Below are 21933 nucleotides of genomic sequence, written 5' to 3' on the forward strand. Positions count from 1 at the left end.
AGGCTACGTTTTTGCCCCCTTTAACCAAGCCAGGGGGCTTTGCCTGAGACTAACTACCCACCCCTCCCCCTAGGCAAACTAACCTGAGGATAATTGCATCCTCCCCTGCCCCAACCAAGATGTAGGGTGCCACCCTTATGTTCATTGCAGCATTATTCACTATGGCCAAGACATGGAAGCAACCCAGGTGTCTCTTGACTGGATAAAGTCGATGATTGGATAAAGAAGATGTGCTATATATATACAATGGAATACTACTCAGACAAAAAAAAAGACAAAATCATCCCATTTGCAACAACATGGATGGACCTGGAGGGTATTATGTTAAGTGAAATAAGCCAGAGAGAGAAAGACAAACACCACATGAGTTCACTCGTATGTGGAAGATAAACCAACACACGGACAGGTAACACTGTTTGGTGGTTACCAGGGGCTAGAAGGTGGGGAGTGGGCACAAGGGGTGGAGGGATGCACTTATATGGTGACTGATAAACAATAACGTACAACAAAAATTTCACAACAAAAAAAAATAAACTTGAAAAAAAAAAACGCGAAGGGTGCCAAGGCAAAGGCTAGGGGCCAGCCCCTGCTGCAGCCAGGTCCAGGCCCCCATCCAGGAAATGCTGTGGGTAGATAACAAACCCAGCTCAGACTTCCTACAAGCTGGGAACAAAAGGTTCTTTCCTGTCAGTTGCCTGGCAAGACTCACCGAGGGCCTGGAGGTAGGAGGGAAATAGGGTTTCCTCCCGTGGGGACATAAATGACCTTCAGCAGAGGGACACCCCTCCCCCACCCGCCCCCCTGCGCTGTGGGCTTCTCATGGCCCTGGGGACCCAATACCCCCTTACAGAGAGAACATACTCTCAAGCGCATGGCAAGACACCTGAGAGTGCCCACTGCCCTGGGCACACCTTCTGATGGGGCAAACACAGCTGGGTCCACCCCCTCAAAGTGACCAAGCTTAAACCTTCCAAGAACATAAATTTTGTTGGGGTAGCTCTCCAGTTGGAGGGAGTTAATGGACATTTTAAATTAAGAAACAGCTTCCTTAGCGTGCCAACAGGCAAACAGCGGGCAACAAATGCCTTGTGAGTTGACTGTGGAACCGAGCCATTTCCCATTGTTTGGCCTGTGTATTTGGGCTTGAAGGAGGACTGGGGTGGGCAGTACGTCAGAGGAGCAGAGCCTCCCTGGGAACCTGATGTGCGTGCTGAACTTCCCAGTGCAGGGCTCTCAGCCCCTCCAAAGCGGGGAGAGAGACTCCTGCTGAGGAGTATGGGCCCCTTCAGGTCCTCCCCACCACGGCCCTGCAGCTCTTGGCTGCAGCATTTTCCCGTTAGGAGGGAGAGCACATCCGGCCAGCAGTGCTCTCAGGGGTCTGCTTCAAGGAGGGGGATGGGGGGGATGGAGGTGGTGCTCTGAGTGAGGTAGGGTGCCTCCATGGGGGCCAGCCTCATGGGGACTTAGCTTTAAGGGCTCATGGCTCCACCCAACCATTTTAAAGAGCAGGTGATCCCACCAAGCTGCAGTCAAGCACCAGGGCCCGGTGGCCTTATACCCTGCTCCAGAATCCCCAACCCAAGATGGGCAAAAGCTCACACTCCCTTCCTCCCCACTCCCTGCCGCGGAGACTCCTGCCTTGGAAGCCAGAGAAGTATCCACCCTACAGGTAGGGGCAGGGATAGGCCAAGGGAGCAGCCCTAAGGCCTTTTCTTGGGGACAGAGGATGTGACCCAGGGCATTTTCCATGCAAACCTTTCCCTTCCCGCAGTCAAAAAGCTACACTAGCCTTCATGTTCCTCAGACTCACCAAGTTCACGCTCACCTCTCCTTTGGAATGTTGTTCCCCATCATCATTTGGCTCATTCCTTCAAATCTCAACCTGAACTCCCCTCTTAAGAAAGGCCTTCCCTGCCCATCCAGTCCAGTAGCTGGGGCTGGGATGGAGACGTAGGGAGATACCCTGGATTAAGTGTGCTAGGGACAGCTCTGGGAAACCACACCTTGCACTTATCCTGTTCTTTGGCCAAAAACATTTAAAGAGCAGGAAGAACAAAGACAGTGAGCAGAATGTACCTCGTAAACAGGACCTCAGATGCCCTGAGCACCTGGCTGATCACATCTGTTCTTACTAGGGTTATGAGATTTAGAAAGAGGGGGGAAAATAAACAGGATGCCCCATTAAATTTGAATTTAATATTTTTTTAGCATAAGTACGTCTCACATACTACATGTAATATACTAAAAATGTTGTTTATCTGAAATTCAGATCTAACTGGGTGTCCTGTATTTTTTCTGGCAATCCCGCCCTTGCTAGGAGAGGGGCCTCCTAGCCATTCTGACCCCTCCCGGCAAAGCTTCCCCACCTCCAGCAGGCTGAACACGCAGTTAACCCCAGTTCAGCTCATGCTTCAGGCCTTGGGCAGCAGAGGCCCTGAGGCATAGAGATTCCGCAGTCCTAAGGCACTGTAAGACGCAAACACACAAAGTTCATTCACTCTTTACAACAGTTTTTATCAAAGAGAGTCCCTTTGATGTGCCAGGTGCTGGGGACATTGGGGACACAATGAACAGGACAGGCACAGCCCTGTTCTCTCATGTGTTAGTGTAGGATCCCAAAAAGGAAACCCCAACTCCAGTCTCGGGAAGGCGCGGACCCACAGACACAGAAGACCGAGCTTGATGCAAACGCAAGAGGTTTATTAAGCGGAGCTCCGGGTCGACACGTATCTCTCGCAGGAGACAGAGGAGTCGACCCCGGACCTTAAAGGGCAAATTCTTATATAGGGTTTGGGAGCACAAAGCGGGAAAAGGTTGGCGCAGTCTTACATGATTGGCTAATTTAAAACATTTAAACAGTTACATTTTATGGCGCGAATTGCTATGGCGCGAAGCGATTATCAGATTACACACACGCGTCCCCATCTGGACCCCCTCCACCCCGACCCTCCCAAACTTATCCCTCTGGAGCACTCTCTTGTTCTCAGTTCTTCCCCGAACAGTTTAGGGTGGGTCTTTCATGAATAGAGTCAGTCAGGATCGATAAACGTTCCCCCTTACATCAGGAATCCTTAGGGCGTGGAGGTGCCTGTCTCTAAGGTAGTAACTTTTTAATTTTTAATATAATTTTTACTTCCTTCATTAGCAGTCAGTGCATAGTCAGTGCATAGAAAGGCACTTCACCCAGGTGTGAGGGTCGGGGAGGACTTCTGGGGTGTGTGACATGGAATCATAGAGCTACAGGATGCGCAGGGGTTAACCTGGCAAAGGGACAGCAGGGAGGGGGCAGGAGTGCTCCTGCTAAAGAAAGAGCTAAAGGAGCAAGAGCTGTGCCAGCAGGTGGAGGAGGCCTACCCAGTACGCCCTGGGGCTCCCGGCCACTGTCAGAATCCACATGCCCGAGCCAAAGCCTGCGGCAGCTCTGGGAAGTAAGCCTGGCCTTGGGGTGGCAAATACATAATGGAAAGACACAGCCCTGACTGGTCTACAGAGGCTGAGAGCACCCTTCAGCTCGGGGTGGCATCATCAGGCCCACGCCCTGAGGAACATGTGCCAACTTCCGTGAAAAGAAAACTACTCAGACTCTGAAAGCACATGGCTGCTTTGGTGAGCTTAAAATGGAGCTGTAAGCACTCAGGGAGAAAAACGTGTCTTCTAGCTTCAGGGGCAGCAGACGTGGCCAGAAAAGCAGCAGCAATGGTGGCAGGAGTGGCAGCGAGGCGGGGGACAGGCCACAAAGCTTCTGCAGCCACCGATGAAGACAGTGAGTCACCTGGGACCTCCAGAATGCTGAGGGATTGGGCTGAGGGACGTCACAGGCTGCGGGTCCCAGGCTGACCCCAAGGCTGGTCCAGTCTGGGAAAACGAGACTTAAACAAACAAGAGTAACCTGCCCACAAGCTGAGATAACACCACAGCATGGGTGGAGAGGCGATGAGAATCAGGACAGTCAAGTCAGCTTTTACCTCTGCTGGGCCCCAGGGGAACAGGATGCAGGATGGATAAGCAGTTGCAGGGACCAGCCTGGTACAGGAGGTGGCATGACAGCATTAGGCACCGAAGGTGGGAGGTAGCAAAAGGAGTGGGCTTTTCCCACAGTGCGTTTCTGTGCAGCCCTTGGGGGAGGGAGTGATCAGGAGGAAGTTGTTTTCTCTTCTTCCTCACTCTCTCCCTCCCTTCCTCCTTCCCTTCCTCCCTGCCTGCCTGCCTTCTTTCCTTCCTCACTTCCTTCCTCACATTCTTCCTTCCTTCCTTCCTCAATTCCCTCCTTCCTCACTTCCTTCCCCCCTTCCTTCCTCCCTTTCTTCCTCCCTTCTTTGCCTTCTTTCAACAAAGGTTTATTGGGCACCTACTTGGTTCAGGCACTGTTCTAGGCCCTGGAGAGACAGTAATTGATAAGACAAAGTCACTGCTTTCCTGTAACTTATGTGAAGTGGGGGAGACAGATCATTAAAAAGTAAACTAACAGACACACAACATATGCAGACACACATACATATGAAGGGAAGGAAGACTATCCTCTACCTACTCTGGGTCCTTTCTTGCTGGGCTACAAATTAAATTGACATGAGACAGAATAATAGGAGAAAAATCAAACAAAGCTTTATAACGTGTATACATGGGAGAGACCGGGAAAAACTGGGTAACTTGACAAAATGGCAGAGGTTCTCATCTTAAATAGCATCTTCAGGTAAAGACAAAGGAGGATGCTGGGGGTGGGGGGAGTCGACTATGGGAGACTACCAGAAAAGCACAGTAAACAAGAGTAAGGTTATTATGCAGATTTAAGTCCTTGCCTTCTGCATTGATAAGAGTTTCTAGAGATAAGGTTATCCCCCCTTCTTCCTGGTACACAGAGGGAGAACCTTTTCTGTGTGTGTGGTTGTGTGGGTGGGTGTGTGTGTGAGAGGAAGATCAGCCCTGAGCTAACATCCGATGCCAATCCTCCTCTTTTTGCTGAGGAAGACTGGCCCTGGGCTAACACCTGTGCCCATTTTCCTCTACTTTGTATGGGACACCACCACAGCATGTCTTGACAAGTGATGCGTCGGTCTGCACCCGGAATCTAAACCTGCAAACCCAGGCCACCAAAGTGGAGTGCACACACTTAACCACTGCGCCACTGGGCTGGCCCCCAGGAGATACCTTTACAAATGGAGATTTCCGCTGTAGATGTAAATGTCTCTTACAAAGGGTAACTACTACTTTTACTTGGTTTTCAGAGCTTTGATAAGAACGGGTTCAGCAAGGACCCTCCCAGTCTAACCATACCCAGAGTTATCTATGGTGAAGGCCTGTCTCCAGGACAGGCCTATCTTAAATTCTTTTAGGCAGTTAGTTGGGGGTCGGGGGGCGGGGGAAGGAGGGGTGTCAAAGTTTCTTTCAGAGAAAATAATCAAGGTAAAGAGACGTATTTTGAGGTCGCCAATTCTGATCCCCCACACGTACATATGTACACACATATACACACACACACACACAGAAACCTAATTGCATGCAGCAACAGTGCTGTGAAGAAAGAAAGCAAGGGAGAGAGTGCTAGGGAAGGCTCTCTGAGGACAGAGGGTAGGGGTGCAGGCCATGGGAAGGTCTAGTGGAAGGCAATTCCAGGAGGGAAGAGGAGGGAAGGGCAGAAGCCCGAGGCAGGAATGTGCAGGAATGTGCGTGGCTACCATCATTCCACCCTTCCATCTCGTGCTCCTCTGCCCCCAACAGAGGAGCAATCAGCTGCGGGTACAGAGAGGAGAGCAGCAATGTAAACAGGTCTCTAGAGAGGGCGGAGGTTGAAGATAAATGGTCCATAGCAAGGACCCCACCAGCAATTCCTGGGGCGTCTGAGAAGTGTCTGCAGGCCCGTGGTTGTAACTGTGTCTGACCACTGACCACATCCATCACACACTTGAGAATCTGGACATCAGGTCGCAGTCGGTAGGGCACCGCCAAGCTCCCCTCATCCAGCCCAGAAGGTTTGCCCCTGCGGCTGGTGGTGCAGCTGAGAGGAGGCATCAGAGCCCAGCCCCAGCATCTCCCTCACCTGGGCCATTCTCCCCTCCAGGAAAGAAAGCATGAGGAGCCTGCATCCTGGCCGTGTCCTCAATCCCCACATCCATGCTTTTCTCCCTGAGTCGGTCAGTCAGTCAATCAACAAACACGGGGGACCTGCTCTGTAAGTGCTAGGGGCATTGTGGAGAGCAAGGAAGACCCAGGGGAGCAAAATGTGAGGCCTGGGGTGAAGGGGTGGCCAGAGCCTTGGGTGGTGTCAGCAGAGGCGTGTCAGCAAGTAGTGCTTCGCAGCTTCAGGGGCAATGTCACATTCCAACAGTATGACTCTAAGTGCTCTTATCTGTCTAGAGGATAGGGAAGGATCTCTGAGGACAGAGGGTGCGGGTGCAGGCCACGTGAAGATCTAGGGGAAGGTAATTCCAGGAGGGAAGAGAAGGGAAAGGCAGAGGCCTGGAGGCAGGAATGTGCCTGGGCCTCTCTTCACCTGATAAATCCAAGCACCCCCCCACCCCAGGGCTTATTTTGCCCCAGGGCTCAGTCCTGATGGCTTCGCTTCACCACGGAGCCAGGACCCAGCTGCACACCAGCAAATGCCGTGGGCCCACACCGGAAACCCCAGCTCCTAAGCTCTTTAGTGGCCCAGTGCCTTGTTTATGGGCCCCCATGACATCCCCACAGGGCCCAGGTGGCCAGGTCAGCATCAGCCACACACAGCCACCAGCGCCAGCCCTCCCCTAGTCAACTAGGTCCTCTCCAGAGCCCGGCCCCCTCCAGGTTCCTCCATGGAGAGTTTTCTTGCCAGAAGCCGCGGGGCCTTTCTTGCTTGCTGACCATCAGAGAAGGTCTGCTAAGGTGGAAGGGTCTCATCTCAGATTCTCTCCTCTTCCTACGCACGTTGGTTGACCCACCCACCCCGCTCTCAAGGGGGTGACATGAGGTGGCAAGGGCCCTCGGGGAGAGGTAGAGAGGCCAGGCAAGGCGCAGGATGCTGCCAGGTCTGCCAACAGGGCTGGAGGCCCCTCAGGGGTCCTGGGCATTTAGAGGGCCTTGCCAGGGCCCTGGACATCTAGAGGTAAGAGTGGACCCCAAAGATGAATTTGCCTCCCACGCTCTGGGTCCCACCATGGAGACCGTGTTAGAGGCCCACAGGAGGTACCTCTCTGCCAGCCCAGTGGGAGGCTGGCCAGACCCCCAGCTCCAGGCCCCCACCGCCGCTCCCATGGCAGCTGTCCGTCCTGCCCTCCCTTCTCTGTGGGTCCCCCATGTTTCTGTTTCTGCTGCCACCACAGGCTCTGTTTTGTTTCTCTCTGACTGTCTCTCTCTTTCTCAGTTCCTCTCTCAGTCTCTCCCTTCCCTCCGTCTCTGTCTTCCTGTCTGACCTGAGGTTCCCTGGGCTTCCAGAGCGTGGGCAGTTCATTCGGTTTCCTAGTCCCCTCTCTGGGAACAATGGGTAAGAGCCACACAACCACAGTAAGATACACACAGGTGCTGGGTGCTGCTTTAGGGCCAGTTAGGCGCCCAAGCCCCCCCCCGCCCCAGCTCCAAGCTGGGCCCCAGTGGGGTTAGTGAGGGCTCGCTGGCACTCAGCTGGGCCCTCAGAGTAGGAGAGGATGGCAATGCTGAGGCCCGGGCAGGCACACAGCCCCTCACCACCACCACACTCATACCTGCCGCAAAGGAGGCAAGAATACATTCATTCCAGTCAGGCTCTCAGCAGACCTGCCGTGTACATGGATGGCTGGGGCTGCTCCGGGCTCTGGAAATGTGAATGTGGTGGTGGCCCATGTCTGCTGTCCCAAAGCTCCATGGGAAACAGATGTGCAGGTGGTGGCAGTCCTACTCGCTGAATGCTGTGCTGAATGCCAAGGCTGTGCTTTGGAGGAAGAAAGGTCAGGTCACGCCTTGAGGGGTGATGGGTGATGACTGAGCAATAGGGGGTGGGGGCAGTCCAGGCAGAAGGAATAGAAGGCAGGAAAGACCCAGGGGCCCGAGAGATCAGGGTCTGCTTGACACGCCAGTGGGGCCAGCCTCTGTGATCACTGAACTGTCAGGAAAAAAATGGAATCTGACTAGAGTTGCAGACATTTTTTAGTTTGCCAAGTCAGGACATTAAAAATATATATGTCATTTTCTCTCACCACCATTTTATGAGAGAAGTAATATTTTAACTACAAAAAAAATAGAAAGGATATTTGGAATAGAAGATATTGTGGCCACGAAAGGACAGCTGGCAGCCTGGCTGGTGTGTGCTTGTTGGTTTCATATGTCTCACTCTTCTTGTTTCTCTCCCTTCATTGCTGACTGCCGAGGGTGTTGTCCTGTCCCGTTCACGCAGGGACCACGGCAGAGATAACCTCAGTAGGGGCAAAGCCAAGAGAAGTGGGTTTAAGATTTGGGGTTAAAAATCAGAATATCCTGACTCTAAAGAATATGACACTTGACACTTGTCCAGTGAGAGTAGACCGAGGCAAGAGCATTCTGGAAGGTGGAGAAGGAGTGGACAGTGCAGGGGCTCACAGTGGGGGCACTTATCCAACTTCACATTTGGGTTCCACCCCTTGTGTGACCTTAGTCAACTTACTAACCTCTTTGTGCCTTAGTTTCCTCATCTGTAAAGTGGGAACCAAATAGTACCTAACTCCTAGGGTTGCTGGGAGGTTGAAATTAATAAGATATGCAAAGCGCTTAGATGCCTGGCTCAATAGACGTGGCATGTATATTGTTATACGTTGTCCTATGCCTGGCACCCACACAGCACCCAGAGCGTAGAAGAGACCGTTAATGCTGGTGAAATGGAAGAAGGAGGCACAATCAGGGCAAATCCCAGGCCTGGCTTCGCGGGAGGACCCGGGCTCTGAGCCCACCCTCCCGGGTCTTCGGCAGTATTTTGAATATTCCTTGGTCCTCTTCCGGCAGCTCTCTCCTACCACTCCCACACTGACCCCATGGCGACTGAGATGGAAAACTTGGTGAGTTTATGAATAGGCTGGGCTTGGGGAGTTAGGGGAGACTCGACACCTCCTGAAGGTTCTCTGAGGTGGATGCCCAGTCCAGCAGCATCCCCAGAGGCAGGAGGCAGGCAGAGAAAAGGGACAAAGCATCTTGTGGCCACAGGAGGCGGAGCGCACCAGAGGACCCCAGCAGCGGCAGGAGTAAGAAGAGCCAGCTCTTCAGTCACCCACCTCCTCACGGCGAAGGACCAGTGCCCTCCAAAACCGAGTCCTCGTCTCCTTGCCCTCTCACTACCCAAACCTGCTTCTAGAATGTACCCCTCCTAGGAACATGCCTTGCAAGGCATCATCACCCCCCTCATCTCCCCTCATCCCTCCCCCTCCATCCCATCAGCTGCTGCCTCCTTCAGTCTCACCTCCCTCTGCACACCCCTGAATCTATCACTCTCCTCAGTGTCTGGGGGGGCCCTAGGCTGCTGTCTTCTCCTGCCAACTTCAGAGGTAGCTAATTACTTATCTTCGCTGATCGCTCTGAAATACAAATGCAGTCATGGCACTGCCAGCCTAGAACCTTCCTTAGGAGGACGTCTGACCGCCCACCTTGGCTTTTCCAGCCTCCGCTCACACCCTAGTGCTGACCAGTGGAAATTTCTTTGTTTCCTCTGCTTGAAAAGTGAGCCTTCCAACGACTGGCCTGATCAACTCCTACCCCTCCTTTCAGGGCTCAGCCCGAGCGAGACCCCTAGCCAGGGCTCAGGGCCCATCACCTCTTTGGGAATTGCTTGTTAAACATCCGGGGAATCTGTGGGGTTACCATCTCCGGCACGCGCGCAGTGGTCTCAGGAGAAATGTGCGGAGGAACGAGGAGAAAAAGAAAAGGAGGGAGATATTCTTAGTGACGACCAGGCAAGATTGGGCAATAGGACACAGAACAGATATGAGTCAAAGATTTCTCGGACGTTCCTGGCCTGGGAGGCGGAGATGGATCGTCACTGTCCGCAGCCATGGCGAAGCTGGCCTCACTCTGGGCCTGGAGTGAAGACATGCACCTTCCCCTTGGCCCTGCTTCCTGGAAATCGGAGGCCCAAGACCCCAAAGACGGAGTGCAATAGAGACAGGGTCCAAGGATATTTAGTAGCCACAGGGCATTGTGCTTGTCAACATTTTTTTTAAAAAACAGAATCTTTCTTATTAAATTTATCCTTGACATGAAGCTGGGAGGAGAGCTAAAAGGAGACGTGCAAGTTAAAGAAGCTTTCTCAAAAGACAAGAGCATTGAGTCAAAGCAGTAAGATTGAATTCTGTAGATGCTCTGCCTTTAGAGGGGGAAATCAGATTCACAGAAACAAACCGGTAATGTTTCACATGAAAAAGATCCGAGGGTTTTCATCAACTCCCGGGTTCAGTGTGAGTCACGGGGCTGAGGAGGCTGCCAGAACAGCCACGACCCTCTTTGGCTGCACCAATAGACTCACGTTAACTGGATCAGGGCCCCTCTGCACGGGTTAGACCAGCCCTCAGGCTTTCCTCCAACATGGGTGTGCAGTTTATGAGGGACATGGAAAATCTACAATCCGTTCACAAGAGAATGACCAGGTGCTGGAGGAGCTAGAAACCATCTCTTCCCAGGAATCACTGAAGGTGATGTGTTTCTCCTGGAGAAAAGGAGACATGGATAGCCATGGATGCTACCTCTCATGTTGGAGGGTGGTAGTGTCAAAGAGAAAAGACTCACTAAGTGTTTCTTTAGAGAGCAGAGTGAAGGACAATAAGTATAAATGATGAGGCGGGAGACATAGTTAACACCAGAAAGCAGTTTCTAACAACTAGAGCAGTCCAGCCCACCGAGCTAGTGAGCTTCCTGTCCTTGGAAATGTTCAAATGCAGGCAGAGTGATGTCAAGGATATCATAGACACCATTGGCAAGAGAGCAGTGGTTCCTAAACTTTTTTCCTCTCCCGAACATCCCGTTGTAAAGGAATCTCATGTTTTTAAATATTGTATCTCTTTGACAAATTGCACTTATTCAATGTAAAAATTATCCCATTTTAATAGTTAAAAACCTGTGTTCTATCAATCATCTGATACTTAGCCAGGCTTGGGGCCCACTGATCAGAGGAAGAAGTGACTCAGCCTTGGGGGTCTGGAAATGCTTCTAAGAAGAGGAGGTTGTGCCTTTCAGCCAGAACCTCCATCTTCCAGTAATTCGCCAAGATCACCAACACGAAGGGAAAGAAGAGAGGCTATATGTTCTCAAGGCCTTTTAGGAAACATGGAGTTGTTCCTTTGGCCACGTAGGTGCAAATCTATAAGAAAGGTGATATTGTTAACATCAAGAGAATGGGCACTGTTCAAAAAGGAATGCCCCAAATGTTACCATGGCAAAACTGCAAGAGTCTGCAGTGTTATCCAGCATGCTGTTGGCATCATTGTAAACAAACAAGTTAAAGGCAAGATTCTTGCCAAGAGAATTACTGTACATAGTGAGCATATTAAGCACGCCAAGAGCCAAGATAGCTTTCTGAAACGTGTGAAGGAAAATGATCAGAAAAAGAAGGAAGCCAAAGAGAAAGGTACTTGGGTTTGACTGAAGCGCCAGCCCGCTCCATCCAGAGACGCACACTTTGTGAGAACCGCTGGAAAGGAGCCTGAACTGCTGGAACCCATTCCCTAGGATTTTGTGGTTAATAGGTGTAAAAAAAATAAAAAACCTCTAGACTACTTTTATTTTTTTTATAATTTTTATTTATTTATTTATTTATTTCCCCCCAAGCCCCAGTAGATAGTTGTATGTCATAGCTGCACATCCCTCTAGTTGCTGTATGTGGGACACGGCCTCAGCATGGCCGGACAAGCGGTGCATCGGTGCGCGCCCGGGATCCAAACCCAGGCCGCCAGCAGCGGAGCGCGCGCACCCAACCGCCAAGCCATGGGGCCGGCCCTAGACTATTTTTAAAAAGAGGAAGAAGAGGAAGAGGAAGTTGTGCCGGAGCTGGGATTTGAAGAATGACCTGGGGTTCTAGGAGCAGACAAATGGAGGTCTTTGAAGCAGGGAAGGACTTGAGGGTGGAAACATAAGCTCCAGAATAAACTACTGAATATACAAATGAGATGAGGCTGGAGACAGGAGGGTGCAGATTCAAAAGGACTGTCCATGCTCTGCTCTGGAGCTTGTCGGTTCAGTAGGGGCCACAAAGGGGCTCTGACCAGGAAAACGGCATGATCTGCAAGGAGGAAAGAGGTGCTAGCCAAAAAGGAAAAAATAGATAAAATCCAACTACTTTAAAAGTAAGACCTTCTGTTATCAAAAGACACCTCAAGAAAATTCAAACAAGTCACAAACTGGGAATGACAGGTGCAACACAGTTAAATGACAAAGGATTAGTATCCAGAATATATAAAGAACTGTCATGAATCGATAAGAACAGGAAAAAAAATGGGCAAAGGAAACAGACAGGAATAGCACAGAAGACAAAGCACAAATGCCCTATAAACATATGAAAAAACGTTCAACCTCATTAACAAAGGAATGAAAATATGTCATACCCCCAAAATTGGCACAAATTAAAAAGTTGGACAATACTAAGTGCTGGTGAAGATATGGAGCAATGTGGGAACTCCTATCCACTGCTGGCGGGAATACAAATCAGTACAACTATTTTAGAAAGCAGTTTGATATTTGGACACCCTTGAACTTCTGCATACCTTTGAACATCTGCATACCCTTGACCCAGCAATTTTACTCCCAGTTTATTCCCTAGAGCAATATTTTTCAAACTGTGATGAGGACCAGTTTTGTTTTTGTTTTAATTTTCAATCTGTTGTGGGAGTAATAATTTTGTAAAATACAATAAAAACGAATTCCTAAAAAATGAAGTGAAAAAAAGACATACAGTATACAAGCCCTGACATTTTATTATGAGATTCAACAGACATAAAGTTACTTATGTATACCAAGGAGACATGTGCAATAATGTTACTGGCAAATTGTTTTGTAGCAGCAAAAAACAAGAAGTAACTCACATGTCTAGTGATAGGATTGGCAACTGGAGAAATAAACTGTGGTGTAATCACATGATAGATTATGGACTATTATTGAGTTGTGAAAATAAATGAACTACAGCAGTATGCAACAACACCAGTAAAGTCTCAGAAAGAGAAAAAACAAGCCTCCAAAGACTCTAATCTGATGCTTTTTTTAAAAAAGCTTCATCAAATTTACATTTCCATGTTGTAGCATAATTCACTCATTTTAAGTGTACAATTCAATGATTATTAGATCATTTAGAGAATTGTGCAACTATCACACTAATTACAGTACATTTCCATCACCACCAAAATGACTCTCATGCCCATGTTCAGTCACTCCCCATCCCCAACCCCAGCCCCAGGAACCTCTGGTCTATATTCTGTCCCTATGGATTTGAATTTCCGGACATTTCATATAAATGGAATCATACAATATGTAATCTTTTGTGTCTGGTTTCCTTCACTTGGCATAATGTTTTTGGAGTTCACGTTGTGACATGATTCAGTGCTTCATTCCTTTTTATTGCCAAATATTCCATTGTGTGGCTATACCGCATTTTCTTTACCCATTCACCAGTTGATGGACATTTGGGTTGCTGCCACTTTTCGGCCACATTGAATAATGTTGCTTTGCATGCAAGTCTTTGCACAGGGATGTGTTTTCATTTCTCTTTAGCACATAGCTAGGTGACACTCTTTTTACAAAGCTCTAAAACAAGCAAAACTAAACAGTGTGATGTTTAAAGATATACACAAAGTACTGAGATTATCCTTTAAAAGAGAAGAGATTGATAAACACAGCATTCAGGGGAGTCAGTCATTTGGGGGCAGGAGATGGGACCAAGGAGGACAGGACTCAGCTAGACAAGAGAAACGTTGGGTAGTGGGTTTATGGGTGTTCATTTTATTATGCTTCATAACTTACACATACCTTAGATATCATATATACATACATATTTATATTATATCTGTTACATAAGACATTTTAAAAAATGAAAGCCTGTCTCCAGTACCCTAACAATTCCACTGAGTCTTCATCTCAGGATAACCAGGTCCGTATTCCAGCAACAAGACTAAACATGCTCTGGGCGCGTGTCTGTGCTCCTCGCTGAGCCTGGTCCTGGCTTCCTCTGCTCCAGCCCCACTGGCCCCCTGGCTGTTCCTCAAAGGCAGGGAGCAGCTCCTGCAGGTGCTGGTGCCTCCACTGAAAAGCCCTCCCTAGAGGTCCACTGGCTGCTCCCTGGATCCCTTCAGAGCCCCCCTTCCCCAACTGCCTCGAGGTGGAATAGCACATCCCTTCACTCTAACCCCCTCGGCCTCATTTACTTTTTGACATAGCATTATCATCCCCCAACACATATTTATTTGTTGTATTTGTTGCCACCCACAGAGATGGGCGCAGAATGTCGGCTCTATGGGAGCTGGGCTCTGTTTAGCTCACTGCCAAGTCCCCAGCACGTAGAAGTGCCTGGCCCTAACAGGGGCTCAGTAAATACTTGTTGAATTAAGTAAAGCAGCCAAGCTTCTGATCAGGTAGAGAGCACTGGTGTTATCCAACGGAGCTGCTCTCATGTCAACCGAAAGCACGGAATAGGATGCTGTGGGTAACCGTGCAGACAGACGTACCTCAGGGAAATGTATGGTTTCAGTTAAATGGGTTGAGGTATTGAAAATGGTAATCAGACTCCCATGAGCACCTTTAAGGACCCCTATGGGTCCAGGATCCCATTTGGAAGCAACTGGGTTCTGTGAGCCTTAAAGTACTTTGCTAAGCTAGCATTCCACGTTTCCATGGTGGAGTGGCCTCTGGGGTAAAGAGGTCTTATCATCGGGACCATCATAATCCGTACCCCAGACAGATACTTCCAGAAGGCAGCTGAGTGTGAACCTGGAGGCCAGGGATGTCTAGACAGGAGAGGTGGAGCTGTCTCCAACTCCAGTCTTGCAATCTACCGGCATCATCTTAGCTCTAGGGCTGTGCTGACCAACGCAGAAACTCCTAGCCACACGTGGCTATGGAACATCTGAAATGTGGCCAGTGCAACCAGATTTTAATTATAATTAATTTTAATTAATTAAAAAATAGAAGCAGTATAATTATATTTCCATTAAATACAACTTTATTGCTTTGGTAGGACTACATTTCGCTCTAACTGTTGAAAATTTAGCATCCCGGGGGCCTGGTGGCATAGTGGTTAAGATCATGCGCTCTGCTGTGGCGACCTGGGGTTCACAGGTTTGGATCCCAGGCACGGACCTATGCACTGCTCATCAAGCCATGCTGTGGCCGGCATCCCATGTATAAAGTAGAGGAAGATGGGCACAGATGTCAGCCCAGGGCCAATCTTCCTCAGCAAAAAGAGGATTGGCAACAGATGTTAGCTCAGGGCTAATCTTCCTTACCGAAAAAAAAGAAAAGAAAATTTAGCATCCAAATTGAGATGTGTGGGCCAGCCCCGTGGCTTAGTGGTTAAGTGCGCTCGCTCCACTACTGGCGGCCCTGGTTCGGATCCGGGGCGCGCACTGACGCACCGCTTCTCCCACACACAGCAACTAGAAGGATGTGCAGCTATGACATACAACTATCTACTAGGGCTTTGGGGAAAAAAAAGGGGGAGGATTGGCAATAGATGTGAGCAAAAAGCAAAAAGAGGAGGATTAGCATGGATGTTAGCTCAGGGCTGATCTTCCTCACACACAAAAAAAAAACCCAAATTGAGATGTGTAAAAAGAACACCAGATTTTAAGACTTAGCACACAAAAAATGTAAAATATAATAATTATATTGATTACATGTTGAAATGATAATATTTTGGATGTATTGGTTTAAATAAAATATGTGATTAAAATGAATGTTGCCTCTACTTTTTAAAATGTGGCTATTAGAAAATATAAAATTACATACGTGGCTCATTATATTTCTGTTGGACAGACATTTCCATCATCACGAGAAAGTTCCAGTGGATAGTGCTGATCTGGAGTCTAACAGACCGTACTCACTTCGGCCTCCAAGCATCCTCGTCATTCCCACTTCCACACTTGGCTCAGCTTTTTGCCTGGTGGTGCTGACCCTCTCTGATTCTCTGAAGCTAAACCCTGCCTTCCTCCAACTGAAGCTGTCTTGCCTGGCCCCTCCAGCCCGCAGGAGCCATCCTCCTCCCGATTCCTTAGCATCTACTATTTATACCAGCCTTAAGCACTTAGCCTTGGAGAACTAATTTTCTCACCCCAATTTTCACATTAAAGGCAATAATCTTGCATTTCTCTCCTAGCCGTGTGCCTTGCATATAAGGTTGTTAGCCAGTGATTTTGATAATATTAATAACATCTTGTTTTTGTGTGATGACCGACAAAGGATCTGTCTTCATTTTCCCACAACTCTTAGGAAGAGGATGGGTAGAAATGTTTGCAGTCATTTTACACATGAGGAAACAAAGGCTCAAAGAGGTTATTTTGCTCAGGTCATAAGGCTTGTAAGTGTGGCCCAGATTTTTCTGGCTCCTAATCTGGTGCTATTTCCCCTACACCTTGCTTTTGGTGCCCACGTGAGTTAAGGGTTGAGGAAGCTACAGCTGTTCATGTTAGAGGCAGGACGTGAGCTGGGCTTTGAGAGGTAGGTAGGTTTTGGCTAAGCACGGAGGGTGTTCAGTGAGAGAACCAGGGCTCCTCTGAAAGCCAATCAATAATCAGGAGATCCTTTGATGAACGTAGAATGATGGAAGTAAACATTTTTTTAATAAGAGCATATTTTTTAATAAGAGCTTTATTGAGATATAGTTCATATAAAATTCCCCCTTTTAAAGTATACAATTCACTGGTTTCTAGAGTTGTGCAACCATCACTAATTTCAGAACATCTTCATCAGCCCACACAGAAACTTCACACCACCAGCAGTCACTCCCATTCCCCCTGACCCCTGCCCCTGGCAACCACTAATCTACTTTCTGTTTCTACAGATTTGCCTATTCTAGACATTTCATATAAATGGATTACACAATATGTAGCCTTCTGTGACTGGCTTCTTTCACTCAGCATAATGTTTTCAAGGTTCAACCATGTTGTAGCATATAATCAACACTTCTTTTTATGGCTGAATAGTATTCCCTTGTATGAATACACCATATTTTGTTTATTGATTCATCAGTTGATGGACATTGGGTTGTTTCCAATTTGGGGCTATTGTGAATGATATTCTGCTGCTTTGAACATTCATATAAAAGTTTTTGTGTGGACATGTTTTCAGTTCTCTTGGATATATACCTAGGAATGGAATTGCAGGATTACATAGTAACTCTACGTTTAACCTTTGGAGGAGCTGCCAATCTGTTTTCCAAAGTGGCTGCACCATTTTACAATCCCACCAGCGATGTATCAGGGTTCCAATTTCTCCATATCCTCGACATTTGTTTTTGTCTGTCTTTTTTATTTCAGGTATCTCGGTGGGTGTGAAGTGGTTTGATTTGCATTTCCCTGATGACCAGTGAAGTTGAGCATCTTTTCATGCGCTTTTTGGTCATTTGTGTGTTTCTTTGGAGAATGTCTATTCAAATCCTCTGCACAATTTTTAATTTTTTTCCCCCCAAAGCCCCAGTAGATAGTTGTATGTCATAGCTGCACATCCTTCCAGCCGCTGTATGTGGGACATGGCCTCAGCGTGGCCGGAGAAGCAGTGCGTCGGTGCGCGCGCAGGATCCGAACCCGGGCCGCCAGCAGCGGAGCACGCGCACCTAACCGCTAAGCCACGGGGCCGGCCCAGCACATTTTTTAATTATTTGTCTTTTTATTGTTGAGTTGTAAGAGTTCTTCATATATTCTGGACACAAGTCCCTTGTCATATACATGCTTTGCAAATATTTTCTCCCATTCCGTGGGTTGTCTTTTTGTTTTCTTGATGGTGTTGTAGGGGAAGAGGGAGAATCCCCCTCTGCCCTTTCCCTTAAGGTTCTTATGGCTGGCCAAATAATTAACAAGACAGGTTAGCAGGAGAAAATAATACCAAGTTTAATAACATGTATACATGGGAGAAACCAGGGACGCTGCATTTCTCAACACAATAGCAGAAATTCTCATCTTAAATACCATCTTTAGCTACAGACAAAGGAGGATGTTGGGGGTGGGGGGTGTCAGTTACAGGAGATTACCACTAAAGCACTGTAAACAAGAGTAAGGTTGTTATGTAGATTTAAGGCCTCACCTTCCACATTGATAAGTTTCTAGAAATGAGGTCATCCCCCCTCTTCCCAATACAGAGAGGGAGATACCTTTACAAATGGAGATTTCCCTTATAAATGTCAATGTTTGTCTGGCAATTCCTCGCAGGGCCATCCAGAGAATGTGGCCAGAGAGACAGAATTTCTGATAAGATGGGGTTGTTGGTGCCTTTTCTATTGTAACATCTATTTTACATTATATTACAGCCATCAGATAGAAGATCTGTTCCAGGAAGGAGTTACTATGTCAAATTCTTTAGGCAGTTAGTGGGGGAGGTCAAATGTCCATCAGAGAAAACAATCAAGGTAAAGAGATGTATTTCAGGGTGGCCAAATCTTGATCTCCCACAGTGTCCTTTGAAGCACAAAAGTTTTTAATTTCGATGAAGACCAATTTATCTAATTTTTCTATCACTTGTGATTTTGGTGTCACATCTAAGAAACCATTGCCTAATCCAAGGTCACAAAGATTTATACCTATGTTTCTTCTAAGATTTTTATGGTTTTAGCTCTTACATTACGTAAGCCTGTGGTCTATTTTGGGTTAATTTTTGTAAATGGTATGAGATAGGGGTCCAACTTTAGTCTCTTGCATGTGGAAATCCAGTTGTCCCAGCACCATTTGTTAAAAAGACTTTCTTCCCTTTTTGCCTACCCCATTAATTGTCCTGGCACCCTTGTCAAAAATCAATTGAACATAAGTGTAAGGGTTTATTTCTAGATTCTCGATTCTATTCCATTATTGGGCATATTTTCTAAGGGATATTTTTTTCCAACTGTGGTACCCGGTGACCTGTTCTTCCTTGGAAGAGAGATGGAGAGAGGGAGCGATCTCCCAAGCAGACTGCATTTCCTCGGGTTGGTCAGTCCTCCATGGCTCTTTGCACTGGCCTCATCATAATCACATCCTCCTGCAAGATTCAGAACCCCCTCCCTTGTTTTGATGGCAGCTGAGAGGTAGCTGACTGAACAAAGGACCTTAACTCTCTCCTACCTCTCAAGGTTACTGTAAATAACAAATTAGATAATTTACACAGGAAAATTTAGAAAGGTCTAAAGTGCTAGCCAAATGTAAGGTAAATTCTTCTTTTTATTATCCCTCTCCCTCATGAATAAGACCTAAAAATAGAGACAGAAGTTAACTTAAACTTTTATTCATTGGGATCAAGCTTGCAGTGTCTGTATTATTGCAAATTCCAAGTCAGTGAGGTTTGGCTCTTTGCATTATTCTTGCAGGAGGCTGTGAGCTGGCCACCTGGAGAGTGAATATGAATGCTGGTCATTCCTTCAGTCCACATGACCTTCCCTGAATAAGGGCTTACATTGCACCAGGTACTGTGCGAAGCAGTGGGAAGACCAGAGAATAAGGCACAGTCTCTGCCCTCCTGGAACTCATGGTTTGGCGGGGAAGCTGTACAATTCCACAAGCCATTATAGTAAATATGACTATGAGGGAGGTGCGGGGTGACGCCTCCAACCAGCCCTAGTAGCAGTTTGCTCCATGTAAACTAGGGGATTAGATTATCTCCCAACCCCATTTAGCCTTTGCTTCTATGATTTTTCAGTGAGGCAGAGGCTGTTCCATGCTGACCTGAGTCCCTAACCCAGGTGTTCTATAGACATCGTCACAGTGCCCCCGAGAATGGACCAGCAGAATGGGATGCCTGCTGTACCATCCTCCTAGACAGGATGCTCAGGAGCTCTTCAGAGGGGAGGCCCAACTGAAACCTGCCTCCATCCTGCTTTCCGTGGGGTTTCTGTCCTGGTAGTAGAGAAGGGTTCCCTCGTTACAAGCTAAGCCTCAGGCTCTTCTTATTTTTTTTTTAAAGAATCTTTTTTTTAATTTTATTTATTTATTTTTTTTCCCCCAAAGCCCTAGTAGATAGTTGTATGTCATAGCTGCACGTCCTTCTAGTTGCTGTACGTGGGCCGCGGCCTCAGCATGACGGGAGAAGCAGCGCGTCGGTGCGCGCCCGGGATCCGAACCCGGGCCGCCAGCAGCGGAGCGCGTGCACTTAACCGCTAAGCCACGGTGCCGGCCCAAAGGCTCTTCTTCTTCTCTACCCATCCTCCCCCTACCCAGGACCCCTCCTTCAGGACCTGAAGGAGTGTCACTCTCAAAATCCCCTGCCCGGCCCCCTCCAAGCTTCCACCAGTGAGAGACTGCTCACTCCCGGAAGACAGCAGCTCACTTGCTCAAGGCCCATTGTTCTCAAAGCCTAGAAAACCAAGCTGTTAGGACCACCTGAGAACCGGGTGGCTCTGAGGAGGAAGAGAGCCCAGGCTCACTGCATCAGCCTCAGCCTGGCCCCTCGCCCTCGCTAGGGCGGCTCTGATCACAGGCATCCACCTAGCCAGCCCTGAAGTGCACTGGTGTCCCTTGGTGTCCCATAGGGCCCCCAGCTCTCCTCTCACCTCCCTCCTCTCCCCCATCCACCATGTTTAATGACAACACTGACAACACCTGGCTTTCCCCTCCCCCTAGGGCTGAGGCAGCCACCTTTGTGCCCACCTCTACCGGCATCCTCCTCCACACTTCTCCCTGGCACCGTGTCATCTGACAACTCAACATCATCTCGGGGGTACTCAGCTCACACAGCCTCCTGCACACACTCCATACAGCAGGGTGAACCCATGTGTCCCTCAGCCCCAGGCACCATCCCATACACAGATGCCCAGGAGTCCAAGTGATTCCCAACTGGCCTCAAGCAGCTGAATGGGTTGGGGACTCCCAAGCAGCTGTCACTGGCTCCTTCCCTGCTCCCTCTGCCCAACCTCTGCTTCTTCCATCATCCCCTCCCACACCCTTGTCAGGGTGTCTGCTAGGGTGTAGGGTCCTCCCACCTCTGGGGACAGACACCATGGTGCTGCGGAGTTAGGGGAGGACCCTCAGCCTCTACCACCACCTCAAAAGGATGCCACTTTTCTCCCTCCCCTGTGCTTGTCACTTGGAGGGACACGTGGATGAGACAGGAAAAGACTGATGGGGAATGTGGAGTCCTGAGGTGACTTGGAGCAAGCCACTCAACCTGTCTGAGTCTTAATTTCTTCATCTGTCAAATGAGGGAGTTGTTCTCATCTCTAGGCTCATCTTTGTAGCTCCCAAATGCTCCAAGTCTGTGTGGTTGTTTCTGCATGAGCGACTGACAGCTTGTGTCCCCAGTGAGAAGAGGGCAGGTGTGCCAGCGCTGCTGTGCCTCTGTGCTCCCCCCCCCCCAACAGCCCCTCCATTCTTTCCCCTTTCCTGGTAGTCCCCAACCCAGTCCCCAGGTGAGCCGAGGGCTCTGAGCATCTCCGCAGCGCCTCCCCCGGGCGCCTGCCGAAGCCTCAACTCTCCACCAGCCAGCGCAGACCACACTCCCTCCCCTAAAGGCCTGGTGAAGAAGCTGGATCGAGCGACTGATCGTTAACCCTATCCGTGCTGCACTAGCGATGCTGCGGACAGCTCCCCACCTTGTCACTCTGGAGCCCAGAGAGGCCTGAGGCGGTGAGGCCAGAAGACTGAGCGTCAGAGACTGCTGGGCTCCCGGGTCCCTGCGCCGAGGCTGTGTGATGGCAAGGAGAGGGCCGGCGTGGGTGTTCCAGCAAACTGCTGGGTCCCTCAGCTTCGGAAGTGTGTGTGTGTGTGGGGGGGTCCCCCTTTCAAGCTTCCTCTGCGAGAGCCTGACCTAAGCCCCATCCGCCACCCGTGGGCTGCATCTCGCAGGGGGCCACTTCGGCACCTCCCCGGGCCGGCGCCC

The 21933-nt window shown here is 48.9% G+C and overlaps 1 pseudogene; it reads left to right on the forward strand.

Moving 5' to 3' along the window:
- The first annotated feature begins 8948 nt into the window (after nt 1-8948).
- Nucleotides 8949-21603, forward strand: LOC131417954 (large ribosomal subunit protein eL21-like; annotated as a pseudogene).
- Nucleotides 21604-21933: the final 330 nt, after the last annotated feature.

This window comes from Diceros bicornis, chromosome 18 (genome assembly GCF_020826845.1).
Source record: "Diceros bicornis minor isolate mBicDic1 chromosome 18, mDicBic1.mat.cur, whole genome shotgun sequence".
Lineage (NCBI taxonomy): Eukaryota > Metazoa > Chordata > Mammalia > Perissodactyla > Rhinocerotidae > Diceros > Diceros bicornis.